Genomic DNA, 16,885 nt, shown 5'->3' on the forward strand with positions numbered 1-16,885 from the left:
AAAATGCAAGCTCTGAGAAGCCTTGAACTCCGCAAGTTCATGCTGGGTCCGATCAGACAGCTCAAGCCCATTTCCAAGCAGAGATGAACTGAAAGGCATGCAGCATGCTGCGGAGACAAACCACAGATGTTTATTGTGCTCTTGTGCCCTTAGCAATTGTTTTAATGGGTTGGAGCTCCTAGGAGACCATTTGACTTTTGCTCATGTCTATACTGTTCTCTCATAATGCTGACTATGCACAAGCCTGAAGCTGTCAACAATCTGCTTCCAGTGTTATTTCAAGCACAGAAAAGTGAAGTGACATCCGATCTGTTCAGAGAAGAGGGGGAGGGAGTTATTTTCAAAATATAAAGCAAAAAAAAGTCTGTATGGAATCGATACTGCAATCAATACCTTTTGCCCCTTTGGAAAGTACAGCTTAGTCTAAAACGCAGGTTTCCCCTTCTCTGTTGTAGCAACTATCCATTAAAAAGGCTAGTACTTACTTTGCCAAGACTGCATTGTCAGTAAGTGTTTTGAAGCTGTGCAATAATGATTATTGTGCAGTATTGCATTTTAATAATTCAAATAAGCCACGGAACATTATGGTCTCTCCAGCTAAGTAAATACGTTGTAGCAGCTCCAGCCTTGGAAAGCATCATCCATTTCAGCAGAATTGTCTCTCTGCAGAGAGGAGCATTTGAAAAAACACTGCCTACCCTCAAAAACAGCAGCCCTGGCTACTGCTAGCCTCCTCTGGTTTATGCAGAGGGAAGAATCTCTGCTTGCAAAGATCATCCTCGTGTGAGAAATGTAGTAAGTAATGAAACCTTTCACTGATCATTGTATCCCAAGACTTGTGCAAGCAAGAAGATAATTCTGTCTGTATCAGGCATTCAGCTCCTTTCCTTTATTCTTCTTCGGTCATTAAAATTTGGAATTGGAACAATTGGACAATGCGAACAAGAAATACCTGACTGTTCAGGGATGACTGTCACCATAACCTTTAAATTTTTTAATGGCCCTACAGGAACATGGTTTGATCCCAGAGACTGTGAGCTGCAGAAATTACTTGGGTGACATATTAGCACTAGCCATGAGGTTCCCTAATGTTTCTTTCATCCAAGAGCCAAACTGTGGAATATTTGTCATGGTAGAGACGGAAAGGACTGTCCTTTATCTTTCAGAAGCAGCACAGATGGTCCATGAGAGAGACCTTGTAAAGGGGACTAGCGAAGGAGGAGTGGATCAGGGAAGAAGCTAGAAAGACTCAAAGACAATGGAGATGAAGAAATGCTACAGATCTTCAGGAATGAGTAGAAATACTACCACCACCACCACCCCCAAGAAAATAACTAGACAAAATTAAAATGGAAAATAGAGGCACAATTTAAAAAAAAAATTATATATATATATATATATATATATATATATATATATACACGGTTACTCAAGGGCATTGGTATTGGGAGAGAAGAGTTAGAAAATACAGAATAGGACTTACTACTTAGGCTAGGAAGTGCATTAGGGAAGGCTGTCACACGTGGATGTCAGCCATTTAAAAATACATACACACTGTTGGTATTGTTAAGCTGGACTAACATATGGCATACAAATTTCTGGATCTCTCTGGTCACTGGGAATTTTACAGCTGTTTAAAAGACATCAGGATTTCACTTACTGTTTTACCCTAAACAGCCCTCCTGTGGCCACTGAGCTTTAGGTAGCAGCAAAAGTACAAAACCTCAACAAATAAAGCAAAGTTCTCTCTTGATGAGGGTATGAAGCATTTTATTTTTCCAACTCCTACATGAGTATCAGAACACAGAGGCCCATTTCTATATTCCCTGCCTTAAAAAGTTACCTATATGCTTTGGACAATTCTACTACAAAAGTTTGGTATGGCCATCTGCTCTGGTTAGAGTGGAGCTGTAAAGAAAAAGGACGTTTTCTAACCTGCCAAACCCACATAGGCTGAGCATCTTCTCCAGCTTTGTGTACTTGGTTTTCTACAGCCCTCAATAGATAGGATTAGATGGAGTATTATCAGACCTCAAATCATTAATGAATCACTAGAAAATGAAAGAAGTTGCTATCTGTTAAAGTAAAACACAATTACTAAACAGGAAATGGCTGAAGGAAATGGGTAGCTACAATAAATCAATGCCTAATAAAGCTTTCAATCTAAACAGTTTTTTATTTATAGCAGAGAACTGAATAGGCTAATATTTCTCATGCAAATTTACATAAATATGTTCTTTACATGTCTGGTAGGTCAAACAGTGCCCTACAGACACAATTCCCCTGGCTTTTGAGAAGTCAAAGTAACCATGCTTTCGAGGAATGCGTTGCTCTGACAAACAGCAGAGTCAGAAGTACTTTATAACAAGTAGAAAATTTGCATTTCCATTAGTGAGGCCTTTGTCAAATGAAATCCCTAAAGGCAATGAAGAATGCGTGCAGAAGGAAAATGCAGTGTATTAATTTACCAAAAAAAAAAAAAGTTCACTGTATAGTTCAATGAAATGTAAGAGTTAAGATAAAAGGCAGAAGGACAAGATTTACATTCCAGAGGGCTGTACAATAAAGGGATAGTAATTTATGCATGCTTTTGCCACAGGATAGCTCAGAAAAATGAATGCTCTTACATAGTTTGACTGGCTAGTAATTTATCAAGGACTCGACTCTTCTATCCTTGTTCAAAATTAGCAGCTGCTCAAGTAATGCCATGAAGACCTCCTGAGTTAGGGCACAGGGGTCAAACTGAGTTTGTGCCTAAACCACTCTGTTCCTCTAAAAAAAAACTACCTTAGATGCTCAACTATTTGAAAAATAAGCCTGCTTTTTTCTTTTTCTTAATTTACTGAAAATATAAATATACTTTAAAGAATAGTGGCTAATCTTTTTAGCTGAAGTCTTATAGCAATTAATGGAAAGACTTTATAAAGCTTTTGTCACTAATGAGATCACTATTATTTTTTGCTCTGTAATCCCTACCTTTAATGGATGCCATGCTTTTCTGAAATTAACAGATCATCAGTGGAATTATAGGTAAAATAAGATACTACTTAATATGAATAAAAAATATCAGAAATCGGCCCTAAGTTTAATTTGACGAACCTGTGGAACACTAATATTATCACAACTAACCCTGATGGTTTTAGGATATCTATATCCTGCATTAGTTCTTCGTTTATACTCTGGATATTTGTCATTAAGAGTCACTTTATCATGAGACTGATGGAATTAGATTCGTATATTTGGTATGAAGAACACCCTAAGAAACATATAATAATTTAGTCGTTGATACCATTTTCCCTGACTGTTTTTCAGCATTTGAGGAGAATATACATCCCCTAGGGCCATAAGGAACGTCTGTGTTCAGATCTTACTAATTTATCGGTGTGTTCTCATCCAGGACAGCCCACCGCAGAATCCCACTGAGAACTGGCCCTATCCACAGTGTTACCTTCCCTTCTTGCACCCCTCCCTTTATGCACGTAGCTGTGTACCTTTTCAGTTGTACTTGTCGTAGCCCTTACCAAAATTTATTTTAGCTTTTCTACATTGATGTAGCTGTACAACAGCAACAGTTTGCCTGGATTTCTGCATTCAGATACAGAAACAGGATCCCAGCTCCAAGAAGTTCAGCTAGAGTAGTTCTGCACATTTGCGAGCTCTCAATAGCTCTAGGAGCACATGCATTTTCTTTACCAAGTCGGCTAATGAAAATAAAGTTTGTCTGTCATCAGGAAGTCTTTCAGGAACAGCCCAAGTATTTATAGACTCATACAAAACTCTCACAGGTTATCTCTATTGATCATAGCTCAGGAAAGACAGCTATGAAGTAAAACTATAGTAATTCTTGGAAAGGTGTTCTCCTTATTTATTCCTCCTCCTGTTTACAGCCATGTTGTACTGCCATACGCCCAATGTGGTGTGTAGTGCTTGTAAACTATTCCATTAAAAGAAAATCCAAAAGCTCTATTTTAACCAAAATGGCCATATCAAAACAAAAATCATGAGTTAACTAGGTCCAGAAACATAAGTCCTAACAGCATCTTCCCTTTCAATGTGCTCTTAAGTCACTTAAGAGCTTTCAAAAAGCCTTCCCAGGAGTAAATGAATAAGTTTTGTGACACCCCTGAAAAACCCAACACGGCCAGAGTGCGAGCACCTGTTCTGAGCTGTAAACAACATGCCTGCAATGAGGCTGGTGACTTTAAGCATCAAGAAGTATCTCACCAGGTGGATTAAAGAACAGAGAGAACACGCACACTGGGTAGCGTCCCATTTTGTATTTGCTCAGAAACACGTGTAACTTGGTTTCATTAGGCTTATATAAAACAAGAGATTTTCTACAGGCTCTAATAAGTATTACTTTCTGGTTTGGTCTCTTTCTGCCTCTGCACTTATTTATTCCTGCCTCACTAACTTTACTGCTGGCAAAGTTTTTCAGCATTTCTTTCTTTTTTCCTCTCCCCTTTTCATACAGCAATAAATATTATTCAATTCAACAAATGCATACAAAGAGTTTCCATTAGATTTTTAATCTATTCTCAAAATGAAAGGAAAGCTTTGTATAAATCTTTTTAAATTACCAGAACATAAATTCAGACAGGGACATCTCCACCTAGGCTGAGCTGGGGAGTTCACAGCCTGCTGTCCTTGTTCATAAATTAATTGAGGTCTCTAGCTGCTGTAAATGAACAGTGCATCCTGCAAAAGATCATATCTGTCAAGACTGCAGATTGCTTTCTATCAGAGTTTGCAGAAGTCAGAGCTCACAACGCTTTCATTATGTCTATGAGTATGACTTTCCAACTGGAAAGAAATGCACGTTTTGTTCTGTTGGGCCAAGATTTACAGAAAGCCATTTCCCTCCACGCACCAGCTATGACAAACCTACTCAAAAATGTCATTTCATGACTTCTTTCATTCAGTCACCTTTTTAACTGACAAATATATATTATTTCTGCTCCATGTGTACACACCAACTGTGACATTTAATGGCCAAGGAAGGTTAATCACAGGTGAGTGCATATCCCTCTTGGATATTGCAGGTTATACTGCATTCACTGCCACTTCTCCAGGATCAAGGAAGCATGGCTTTAGTTGGAGCACACAACTACCTATTTTATATATGAAATTTATAAATTTTTAAAAAGGCGCCCTAAGACTGTAAGCACCAGCTAGCATATCTGCGAATACTCTCAGATGTGTTAACTTATGCTAGGGTTGTGACAGAGCGTGAAGAGAGTCAGAGGCAAGGTAGGTAGTTATTGAGTCTACAGGATTATTTTGGTTCTTCCCTCTTGACTTGGCACTGTGAATCTGCAGGCACATGGCGGGGAGTAAAGGAAAGGCAGAGCATCAGACCCCAGAGTGTGGAGGAGGAAGGGTTGCTTTTGACTTCTGGGTTGTTTTTTTTTTTTTTTTTTTTCTAATCAATGCCACATTTGATGATAGTGGCAGAGACCTCAGGCACATTAACACCCATTAGCAGGAGTTGAGAAGTGAAAAAGGATGGGACTGACCAAAAAGCTCTTTACAGAAGTAAGTAGAATTGACACTATTTCCATTTGCAGGTAAAGTGACTAAAAACCAAACACAACACATCCACACATCTCCTTCCTTGCCTACGCATGCTATGCTGGCCCTTCCCTGGCTGGAGCTGCAGAGGCGGCGCCCCCCAAGTGCCTCAGAGCCGACCTTTCACTCTTACCTCTCCGCTTCCAGAGAAGAAAAATCTCTGTTTCGAAGCACAGCGAATATTTCCTGACCATTGAGTGTGAGTGCTCTCTGGAAGTGGCACTGGCCGCCAGGCCCAAAGCATAAAATAGAAAGCCGCCGTACCAGCTCTCAGAAAATGATGGGGAGATTCACTACAACTACAAACAGCAGCTGCGAAGCAGTCTTGGTGAGCTCTGTACACAAAACACTAGTGAGGCAGGGCTAAAAGGGCATACTATGGCACTTTGTTCTGTAAATACACACACAGCCTTTTAAAGGATGCAGATTATTTACGTGCTAAAAGTTAATGTGCCTGTTAATCTCTATTTAAAGGCTTCTGCCTTAGTCTAATAGTGCCAAGCAGTTATGGTCCATGAAACAAAGGTGGCTGCGAGCCACAAGAGCCAAATATGTGCTAGAAATTAATTATTTACTTGGCAGGCTCAGCAGTCACTTTGCTATCAAAGCAATTGGGGCAATTTAGCTGTTCTATTAAATACTCAACCGTTCTGACCTGTATCACACAGGTGACATTCGGCATCCCCATGTTCATGGTGCTGGCTCTTCCCACCATGAGTCACAAGCACCATGCTGTCAAACTCTTCTCCAGGAAAAATACTTGCAGGTGCAAACATCAGCAGTTGTCCTGATGGTCTAGTTTAGAAAGCATTTAAAATAAGTATTTTAAATGTACAACTGCTCTGTGCTGGGCTCGCACTACAGGAGGGAAATTTCAGGCTGGAAGTTTTTATTACAGCAGATTATAGACTCCTGAAGATGCAGATTGCAGTGGAAACCCTGGGTTGACCATAGCAGAGACAAGTCGATACGGTATGAAATAAAAAACACCCCTCTTAAGCAAATACTTGTGCCAACATCTCCTACGTTGTGTCAGCCTATGCCTGTGGTATATTAGCGTATAGGTAACTACATCACTCCTCTTCACTGAGTAGCAGCAGAAAACAAAAAAGCCCTCAAGCATCTGTTTGTTTGGAACACAAATCAAATTGCAGAGATTATCTTCCTACGCTGGGTTGGTCGCCAGAACTGCATGCTGCCATCACAGGTTGCTGTGATGCTAGCAGAATTCTTCCAAATACTTAATTTGTCCCCTTTATTTTAACATACTGCCCCTAGTTACAGTCCTTTGGACTGAGCAGTCCCTCCCTATAACCTCAAGTATTTAATGACATCCCTGTGCCATTTTAGACGTTATTTAAAGAGGTTATGTATTTCAAGTTTTCCCTTCGTAAGATCTCCGGGTTCCCAATCACTGTTATACCCACTTTGTGTTACTCAGAACAGAAGCTGTTACAGATAGGACCCTAAAGCTTAACTCCACAGAATCACCCTGCTTCTCTGAGGAAGGACAATTTCTCTCTTCTCCATAATAGACATAGCCCAAAAGTCATGCTTTTTTTTTTTTTTAAAGCTACTGTATTCCATTGCAAACTCAGCCGTGATATGCTACTCACCAACTCTCCCACTGCATATTAACTTTTCCCAAAACTTCTCTTTCTCAGGGGATTTCTGTTCCCCGATGATTCTTCCCCACCAGCTGTGGTAATTTTCTCTTCCCTCCTGTATTCCAGGGGTAGAACGGTAGGAGAGTGGTCCAGGAGCCTTACCATGGACCCAGACTTGGCAGCAATTACCAGGGTGAGTCTGGAGAAAGACTCAGCCCAACGAACTGAGCGTTCATGCTGGGAAGTCTAACACAGTGAACGTGATACCTTCCTTGGAGACAACTGATGACAGAAACTATCACTCTTTAGCCACATTAGCTTTATGTACCACCTTAGTTGGTAAATGTTTGACCTTAACTCATCCACAAGCTAAGATAGGAAGGAAAAAAGTGAATGACGCTCAGTGACCTTCTTTTCCCTTTCCTCACTCTTTTATACTAATGATCAGCTGTGAATATCTTTACCCTGTTTTTTTACCTTCAGGTGACTAAGGGCCATCCTAAATAAACTGCACCAAACAGTAATCTAGAGACAACCAACCATAATTCAGGTTATAAATCAATCATAACTGCCTGAGTTTACAGGAAAACTATCTTCATAATATGCTGTTATATACTTGTGGGCTTCAAATCAGTGCTAAAAAAAAAAAAAAAATCTGATTTGATGAACAGCGCTGACCCCTGTTAGAAACAGCGCATCCAGCCAAAGGGACCATATGCGTATTTTATTAGATTGCAGACAGTTCCAGCGTTCCAGACAACTCCCCTAATGAAGATTTTGCCTACCAAATGGATCAAAATCCCATCAGCTCTAATGACTGGCATCAGTCCGCCTTTGTTCATGTAAGTACCTTTGTTTTCAGCGACAGCGTCACAGCGTTTTCCATATTCGCAACCAAAGATCTAGTGATCGTGATATAGATCATAATTAGAGATTTATGTATGAGGCAACAATTTTGTTCTTCTATCAGTTATTCTGATGTTAATGTAGAGATGATTAATGTATATGACTATCGCAACACTTTTATTAAGTGTTTTTAAGTATTATTTTTTAAGCTATACACATAGGTGAAAAAATAAAGGAAACGTGCTCTCTGTATTAGTCAAAAGGGCGTTAGAGGGATTCTTTGGCAGAAAACCACATTTGCTTACGGCGCATTTCCCACTATTACTGTATGAGGTGCTGTAATAACCTGTACTTCACTGAAGCTTACCTCAGTAGTTTTCAAGAGAAATAGGAGACAGGAAGCCCATTTTAGGAAATGAATCTCCATCCTTGCCCGTGCAGGCGCACAAATGGAAGCACCATCCCGCTTCAGGAGCTTACATTAAGATGCGCTTGCAGCAGGTTAGAAGGTAAGCGTTCGTATTGGTGCAGATAAATGCCAAAATCAGGACATACAAATAGTAGAGAAAGAGCAGTCTTTTCAATGTGGTCCTATTCTCATTTAAGAGTAGGGAGACAGATAGGGTTTTAGTGCATTATTGAGGTAGTGCGGACAGATAGCTTATGAACACATATGACACTGAAGACTACACCATATCACCTGTGTCCAGCCCCTAGCAAGTAATTCATCTCTCTTAGCCTCGCATTTAAATGAAAGGTGCCTGCTCTTCCTCAGGTTATTGAATTGTATTCTGACAATAAGGTTAAACTACACAAGGAGAATCTAAAAATATTTCATCACAAAAATCAATGTGTGTTATTTTAAACTTTGCTTTCTTCATCATAACTTACTGAACTAAAACTTTCATAGATCAGTGTGTGTGTATGTAAGAACACAATTTCAAAAAGCTACTGCTGCCTCAAGGAAAATACTGAAATATATTCTAAGAGGAAAATAATTCTATTTATCAATCATTTTTCTTCCCCATCTCTTTGCTATTTAGGATATTTGCATGAAAATGGGATCCTTATTTCCCAAGAGTTCATCAGCTGCTACTGCTATGATATAATTTCCATGGATACCAATTGTATGTGATGTTGCAAGCATACGACTAAAGGATAAGAAATAAGGAAGAGAGCAATCAACTGGCTGCTTTTTTTTTTGCAGCTATGCTTTTGGGCACCTCCATAAACAAAGCCTAAAGCTTTATCTAATCAATTTATCACCCCCTCACAAAAAACGCACTCAGTCCTTCTTCCTTCCAGGCCTTCTTTGCAGAAACGTCCCAACTTATTTAAATGTGTTCCATTCTTCAAATATTAACTGCTCCTCAATGAGAATAGGACTCAGGACTTCAGAGAGTAACAGAAACAAAAGCCACGTTAATTTGCAATTTTTTTTAAGCTTCAACTTGCTAATTTAGAATGTTAAATTGTAAATTTCTCCATTAAAAGAAAAACAATCTTGGAAAGGTATTACTTTCAGTGGAAAGACTACATCAAAGAATTAAAGATACAACAGAAATTTCCCTGCTAAGGAAGGAAGAACTAACAAAGAGATCACCAACTTTCAAAACTGATTTGTTACATCAGGATGTATGGCAATTTAATGCAATGCACCTGCACAACTATACAAGATCAAGTCACTTCCCAGTCTGATGAGTGTTTGATATCAGTTTGTGTTGTTAAAAAACCTTTGAAAAATACATTGCTTTTGGTTTAAAGCCATTTCTAGTAAGTAGTTTGGAGGAATTAGTTTTCTCATTTAGCGGCTATTTAAAAACATTTTTCAGATAAACTTGACCCAGGGATTCAGCTCTAGCTCAGAGGATAAATCTCCAAAAGCAAACAGCACAGTAGGCAGAAACTACTATAGTCTTAGTTCATCAGGGAACCCCGATGTCCCTTGCAGGCAAGTCCTGGCAGTCTTTTCAGTGCAATGATAGAATGGGTGTCCCTGGGAAGACAGGCATATAACTATACAGCTCTCACCATTTTCTACAATCCCTCCCTCCAACATCTCAAGGCAAGGAAAAAATCCCCATTTCACAGGGAAGGAAATGGGCGCAAGGAGGTCAAGAAATGTGGTCGGAGTTGAAGGCAGGGTTGGGAACAGAGTTACAGAGGCAGGGTCCCACACGGGAGCGCTAACCGTTCCAGCATACTCCTAGCGCGCAGCTGGAAGGAGCAACGCAGCCCGGAGCACAGGGAATGGCTCTTTCACTACGGTCCTTCAAGCCCTCACAGTCTCCCTGAGCTTCTCCAAAAATCAAACTGCTCTGCCAGAAGTTACAAGTTAGTCATAGAGCCACTCAGAGGGCCCCCTACTTTTGCCCTCTCAGGCTCAGGAAACACGCTGAGGGGCAGCCACCAAGAGCCCTGCTATAGCTTGCAGGCTCCAGCATTGCAAGGACAGTCACTAGCTGAGAGGAACTGGATGTTAGCTCTTGGCACGGCAGGAGGGAGAGTGATTAAAAGTTTTCACATCCTCTGGTCTGGTACAGAAGGTTTAGCAAGAATATCAGGCTCGGATGATATACATGGGCTGCTGCTTGGGCCCCAGGGCAGCCGATGAGCGTCTTACAATTTTGTCATGTCCTCCCAGAAACTGAAAGCTGAGGCATGTATACCTTGCAACTCATACGGGCAAGGCTCAAAGCATGTCTTTTCTCTTCCTTCTCTACTCGTCAGTAGCCTTAACGCAATCTCTGGGGTAGATAAAAACTTTGTGGGGTAGCTTTTTTTTGTTTTGTTTTTGTTTTGTTTTTTTTTTAAACTTTGCTCATCTGTCAAGTCTCGTTACCTGACATCAAGGAGACCAATCCACCTTTTCTTAAATATAACTCCTGGCTCTTTTGAGAGGCTGCCTTTTTTAGATGCTGGTCTCCTAAGCTCCCCTCTACAGCCTGGGTCCCCTGCTGCATCCTTCAACAGATTTTATCAAATCAGAACAGACAACCCATACAGGCTGACACACTTTTGCAGTGCTTGCTGCTCACATCTGAATGTTGCTAGCCAATCTGCCTGCATTCCTAGACAGGGCAGCAACGGAGAGCGGGGACAAGAGGTGTCTCCTACACACGTATAAGCATGCACCTTAGGACTATTTTTCAGTAGTCGGCAAAAATAACACGGGGAAGTTCATAAACATTGCTGCCATATAGTTTTAAGCATGAAGATCAAAGGGTTTTTAGGAAAAAGAAAAGTAAAGGAAACCAAGAGAATGCAAAAAGCACAGACCGTATCAGAAACTACTCTCTCTTTTGAAGACTTTTCCTTAGAAAGAAAATACATTTGAGTGTGCGTACGTGCGCGTCCTGCTCTCTCTTGGGTGTGAAATTCTCAGAACCATCGTTCATCTGACTAGATATTCCTTTTCTGCCTCAGTTGAAATAAGTCATTTCAGCATGCCCATTGCTGGGAGTTATGCCTTGCTTTTTAAAAGTGGTTGAAACAAAACAAATACAGTAAAGCTCCAATACTACACAATATCTTGACTTTCATGGGAAGTTGCACGTTAGAGAAGACTGTGACCTGAAACAGCTCTCCTTTGCTCTCCCCCAATCCATTTTCCTCCCACATGGGATATGTAAAAGAGCACCTTAGTTACATCCGTGTGAGCTAAAAGTGCATTTAAAATCAATCCAAGTAATGCTTAGCCCCCACTTGAGGACGGATCTTCAATCAGAATATTTATTACCGAGCTGTAAAGCAGTGTTTTGACAGACTTTGTCAGGAAGAGTGTTGTTAGAATGCCAATAAGGAAGTCAGGCTCCATCCCTTTATAGACCTCAGGTCAGGAAAGGATTTGAATACATCCTCAGCTTTAGCCCTGCTGACTTAAAAGACAGTTAAGCACATATTTTACGTTCTGTCATGAACAGGAAATATGTAGTACTGCACAGTCACCTCAGCTGCAAGGGGAGTACGTGCACTAACTCTACAGGAATCCAGCGCACTGCCAAGGACCTTTCGGGCTTTTCTTGCCCTCCAAGCTATCATCAATAGAAAAGAAACTGGCCAAAAATGAACAATAGGATCTAATCCAGAACATTCCATTGAAAGGTTTTTTTTAAAACCAAGCATATGAAGATATATATATATATATATATTTATTTATTTGTTTATTTAAAACACCTCATGGCAAGAAGCACCCCAGATGTCAGTGGCCTTTCTCCAGGACTTAAGTCAGTCCTAATGGGTCTAGGACCCCAAAGGCCCAACTGGCATGACGTGTGTCCTGCTAGGCATCGGCCTGGCTTGTGCGTGCTCACCCAGCCAGCATTGCCAGCCAGGGACACGAGCCAGCACGAGGAACGAGGGGAAGAGCAGCAGGGAAGCCTCCTGCCTGCACTGAGCTGCAGCATCCCGCTGGCAGAAGGTAGCAGCAGCACAGAGCCCAGTGTTACTCACCAGGCCTCCCTGTCTGTGCCACTGAAGGAGGCCACGGAGAGGCGGCTGTACTGCTGCAAGACCCCACGTTTCAGACAGATGGGGCAAAAGCAGCAGAGAGCCACAGCCTTGCCAGGCTTTTATTCTCGGTGGAGAGCAGGTCGCCCTCCCTGGCATGCCTCCTTACTGGCTACCCATGCAATTCCCTGGAGCAGGGACTGTAGGCCAGCTGTGTTAAGTGCTCGAGTCTACACAGTAATTTAAGTACACTTCCATAAACTAACTATGCAGGTACTCTGCAGTGAACTCTTTGTGGCCATGCACACAAGAAGCACTTATAAAGCCTATGAGTTCTGAAACACAATTACTCTAGTTGGCACAAGAGGAACACAGGTTTTCAGCAAATAAAGCACATTTTTCTCAATCATTGTGGAGAGCTCCTTCAGTTTGGGACACTCATTTGACATGCTTAAGTTCTCTACTTTTCTTCTTACTCAACTTTTCTTTCCAATTCACAGGGATGTTCTTTCCCTCACAGACAGCTTCCTTTGGTCTTGAAATGTCTAATGGATAACCACCTCTTCTGCAAACACCTGTCCTTTTCTCTCTCTTCCTTTCATCCTCCGACTTAAACATCCCATCACAAATTTATTTTGCTGTTGAGAACTTTCTAGTTTCCTCTGTCCCTTTCCTCAGGCTAAGTCTCCAAGCTCCAGCCACTCTTCTAAGGTGTTTCCACACCTATCAAACATCTCTTATTTCTCCTCTGGAAGATAGGTAAGCAATGCTAACAGCAAAGAGTAGATTCATACAGACTAAGGCATCCATGATACGGCCGTTTCTTATGGTGTAATTTCCCCAGTTGCCACAAAAACCATTACCTTCCTCATGAGATTTAAAAATAGAAAGGATAAATAGGATATGCATATCCAATATAATTAAGTACAGTCACCTTTGAAAAAGTAAATACTGTAGAATTCAAGATCTTCTGAATTCTGAATGTGAAGCTCTCCAGCAAAACTTGACAGGTCTTCAAGAAATAAGTGAGAACCACGCTATAAAACACTACATGCATTATTATTAGTGTCTTTAATAACAGTACGAATATTAAAGTGCCATATTGTTTACAACACAAAATTAAAATTTTAATTTTAATCAGTCCTGTTTACCCAGCAACATTCTGATTAGCAGTCAGAGTTGATTGAACAGTGGAAGGGGGAGAAAAAAAAAAAAAAAAAACCCTGACAAGATATGCCACAAAAGACTTCAGCACAAGTCAGCAAGTGGAACCAGCAGAGGTGCACAGCAGACTAAAGAAGGTATCCAAGTCTGTGGCAAAACAAGCTGCAACTTATGCCACTGAAGCAGTGATTTGAATATGTTTAGTTTCCTCTCCTTTGGTGCAGGGAGCCTTTCTGAATATTTGCATGACAGAACTGAAATATCCATTAGCTTAAAACAATGAAGGAATAGGGAGGTAGAAAACATGGAGTAAGAAATCCCAGGAAACCATAGGCAATTGCTTCTTTATTATGCATATTTTGCTGCTGGAGCACATTATTCTCATTCTCCTTAGGGCGCTGTTTGTTAAAAGCACAGTAAATAATGTCAACAACTAAAAATTCAATGCATAGAGCTTGATTTTTTTTCCCCTCTCCTATTCAGATGAGAGGGAGCGCGCTGACAGTGGCCAGATTTTCCACCACTAACCTTAAAGCCTACCAGAAAGAAGCAGCAGCTTCCCATTCCAACCCCTGCTCCTTAACTCCTCCTAAACAACAACAAAAATCAGGTAGAGAGGCAAAACAAATCACTATAATTCCCGTACTCTGTCACACGTATCGCCGTTTTTAAGCGTTGCCCTTCTGCAGCGCAGTTCACAGAAGGACAGTACCCTTATTGCTCGTTACTTGGAGTGACGTGACGGGCTGCAGCCCTCCTCCTGGACGCGGTGCCGTTATGCCACAATTACGCGGTGGTGCCTTGCAAAGCACCAAGCTGCTCGAGGCCCCTCGCTTCCTTCCGGACTAGCTCCTCTGTGGGGAATCAGTTCAAAGCACAGCCATATCGCGGGAAAGTCTGGCGTGTCTGAAGCCTTCAGGACAGCAGAATTCCACCACTCCGAGAGACAAGCAACGTTAGGGAACAGGCTGCTTCGATTAAGCTCCTACTCCAGCAAAAAATCAAACACTGTACTCTTCCAGAGTTTGATTAACCACACGCTTCATTAAAGCTTTCACTGCTGTTTAACAACAGCTGTGTACAACAGGAAGACATTGGTTTTTTTGAATGAGGCAGAGACAGCTCGCAAGTGCTTTTTCTCTCCTCTGTCCCTCGTTTCATTCCAGCCAGAGAAATGAAACAGGTGAGTTAGGTACAAAAGGAAGGAAACATAAATTTAAAGGTTTTGCATAGGGCTTCTAAGACAGTCCATTTGGTTTAATGTTTTTCCACCATGTGCCTTTCAGTAGTTCCCGAGGTTGAAAACACAGAGCAGATGCAGACTACATACGTAAAAGGACATTTTACCTCTCTGTTCTCAAGTCGTGCAAAGAGCTTTGCATTAAATAAACCTGGGCTTTTAAGGGAAAGAAGAGAGAAATTCACACTTTCAAACATATTTTATATAAATCCTTTACTTACCTACAAGCAAGAAGAAACAGCTACAAATAAACGTCCTTTTAGCTGCAGTCACTTCATTCTTAAGTGTTCCCAGGGTAGTGAAACCTGAGGCCAACCCTTCTGGGTGCTGCTCTCCACCCTTCGTGAGCCTCTCACACTCCCAGCTGTGTCCAGGCCCCAGCTGCACCTTGTAAACTTACCCTAGCACCTGGTGCGACTGAGCCCAAGGTAACTGCTACTCCAGGGCAATCAGGTGAGGCCTCTGCACCTTGTCCTACTCCGCTTGCATAAAGTGCCAGCATTCCACTCTAGAGAGAAAAACCAAGAGCAGTAAGGAAGGATTTTTGCTTATTTTGCTTCATCTCAACAGGTTAAGATCCCAGCAAGACTCATTTCGGTAGCTGATTAACTGCTGCTACTTGTGCAGTTATGTATATAAAGCTTTCAGCCTGAGTGATATGCCAGAAGAGCTTTTATTACCAGTGTTATAACCTGCTATTTTGGAAATCAGAACAATTGTACTGGTCACAGCATACTTTTTGTTATGTTTGTGAAAATATTCCTAATATGCAAAGCAATAAAATGCTCAGTCAGTGATCAGAGTTTAAAAGATGAAGATTATGCTCTCATTCAATATATCAGCCTGTGAAACCACCATTTCTTAAACAAAATTTATATAAATAAAATTGTGGGTTTCTTGAGTTCTGATAGTGGAATAGAATAATAATTAGAGTGAAAATTTAGATGGTGACAGGATTTAAATTTAACCTCTAAGACAGAATTATATTGAATTGGATAGGATCTCCACATTTGTTTGAATGTATTTTCTTCCTCCCACCAATGCAGCTGAAGTAATTATCAAAGGGCTCCCCGAGTCTCCTTGCAGCTTCCTGTTGTATGCTCTTGAAGGAATTGCCTACTGACCCCTGCCTGCAGCCACCTCCCCCTTGCCCAGGCCTGGCAGGCGGAAGAGGTTTACAGTGGACATGGTGGTGGCAGCCACGGTGGGTTCTGTGAAGTTTTGTGTTAGTGGGCAGTGGTTCAAAGTCCAGCTAGGACCAGTGGCTGATTACTGCTGATATGGTTGAGACTGATGCTGCTACTGCTTAATATTTTCATTAATGATCTGACTGGGACAGGCTGCGATGCACCCACAGCAAGTTCGTGGATGACTCCAAACCATGCAGAGTGGTCAGGACAGTGCAGAGCGGGGATGCCATTTGAGGGTTAGCAACAGGCTGAAGAAATGGGCTGATGGAAACACCAGGAAGTCCAGCACCATAAATGCAAAGTCCTGCACCAGAAACAGAGTAACTCCATGCAACAGTACTGGCTGGGTGCCCACTGGATAGGAAGCAGCTTTGTAGGAAAGGATCTGGAAGAAGATGGAAAAGAAGCTGAACATGAGCCAGCAAAGTGCCCTTGCAACAGAGAAGACTAACCACGTACTGGGCTGCACTAGGAAGCGCGTAGCCCAAGGTCAACAGAAGTGATTATTAGTGATCCTCTCTTCTGCTGTTCTAAGACTGCATCTGGAGTGTTGTGTCAGCTTAAGGCCCCCCAGTCCAAGATGGACAGCAGAGGAAGACCAAGGTGGTAAGGGGGCTGGGCATATGAAAGAGCAGTGTTTGTTTAGCCTGGAGAAGAGACAGCTAAAGGTTAGGGGAACCAACTGCCAACTTCAGCTACCTAATGGGTAGTTATAGAGCAGGCAGCCAGACTCTTTTCAGATATGCACAGCAAAAGGATCAGACGCAGCAGTCATAAGCTGTAGCAATGGAAATTCTGATTGTATGGAAGAAAGGAAA

The sequence above is a fragment of the Struthio camelus genome, chromosome 4 (assembly GCF_040807025.1).
Source record: "Struthio camelus isolate bStrCam1 chromosome 4, bStrCam1.hap1, whole genome shotgun sequence".
Taxonomy (NCBI): Eukaryota; Metazoa; Chordata; class Aves; order Struthioniformes; family Struthionidae; genus Struthio; species Struthio camelus.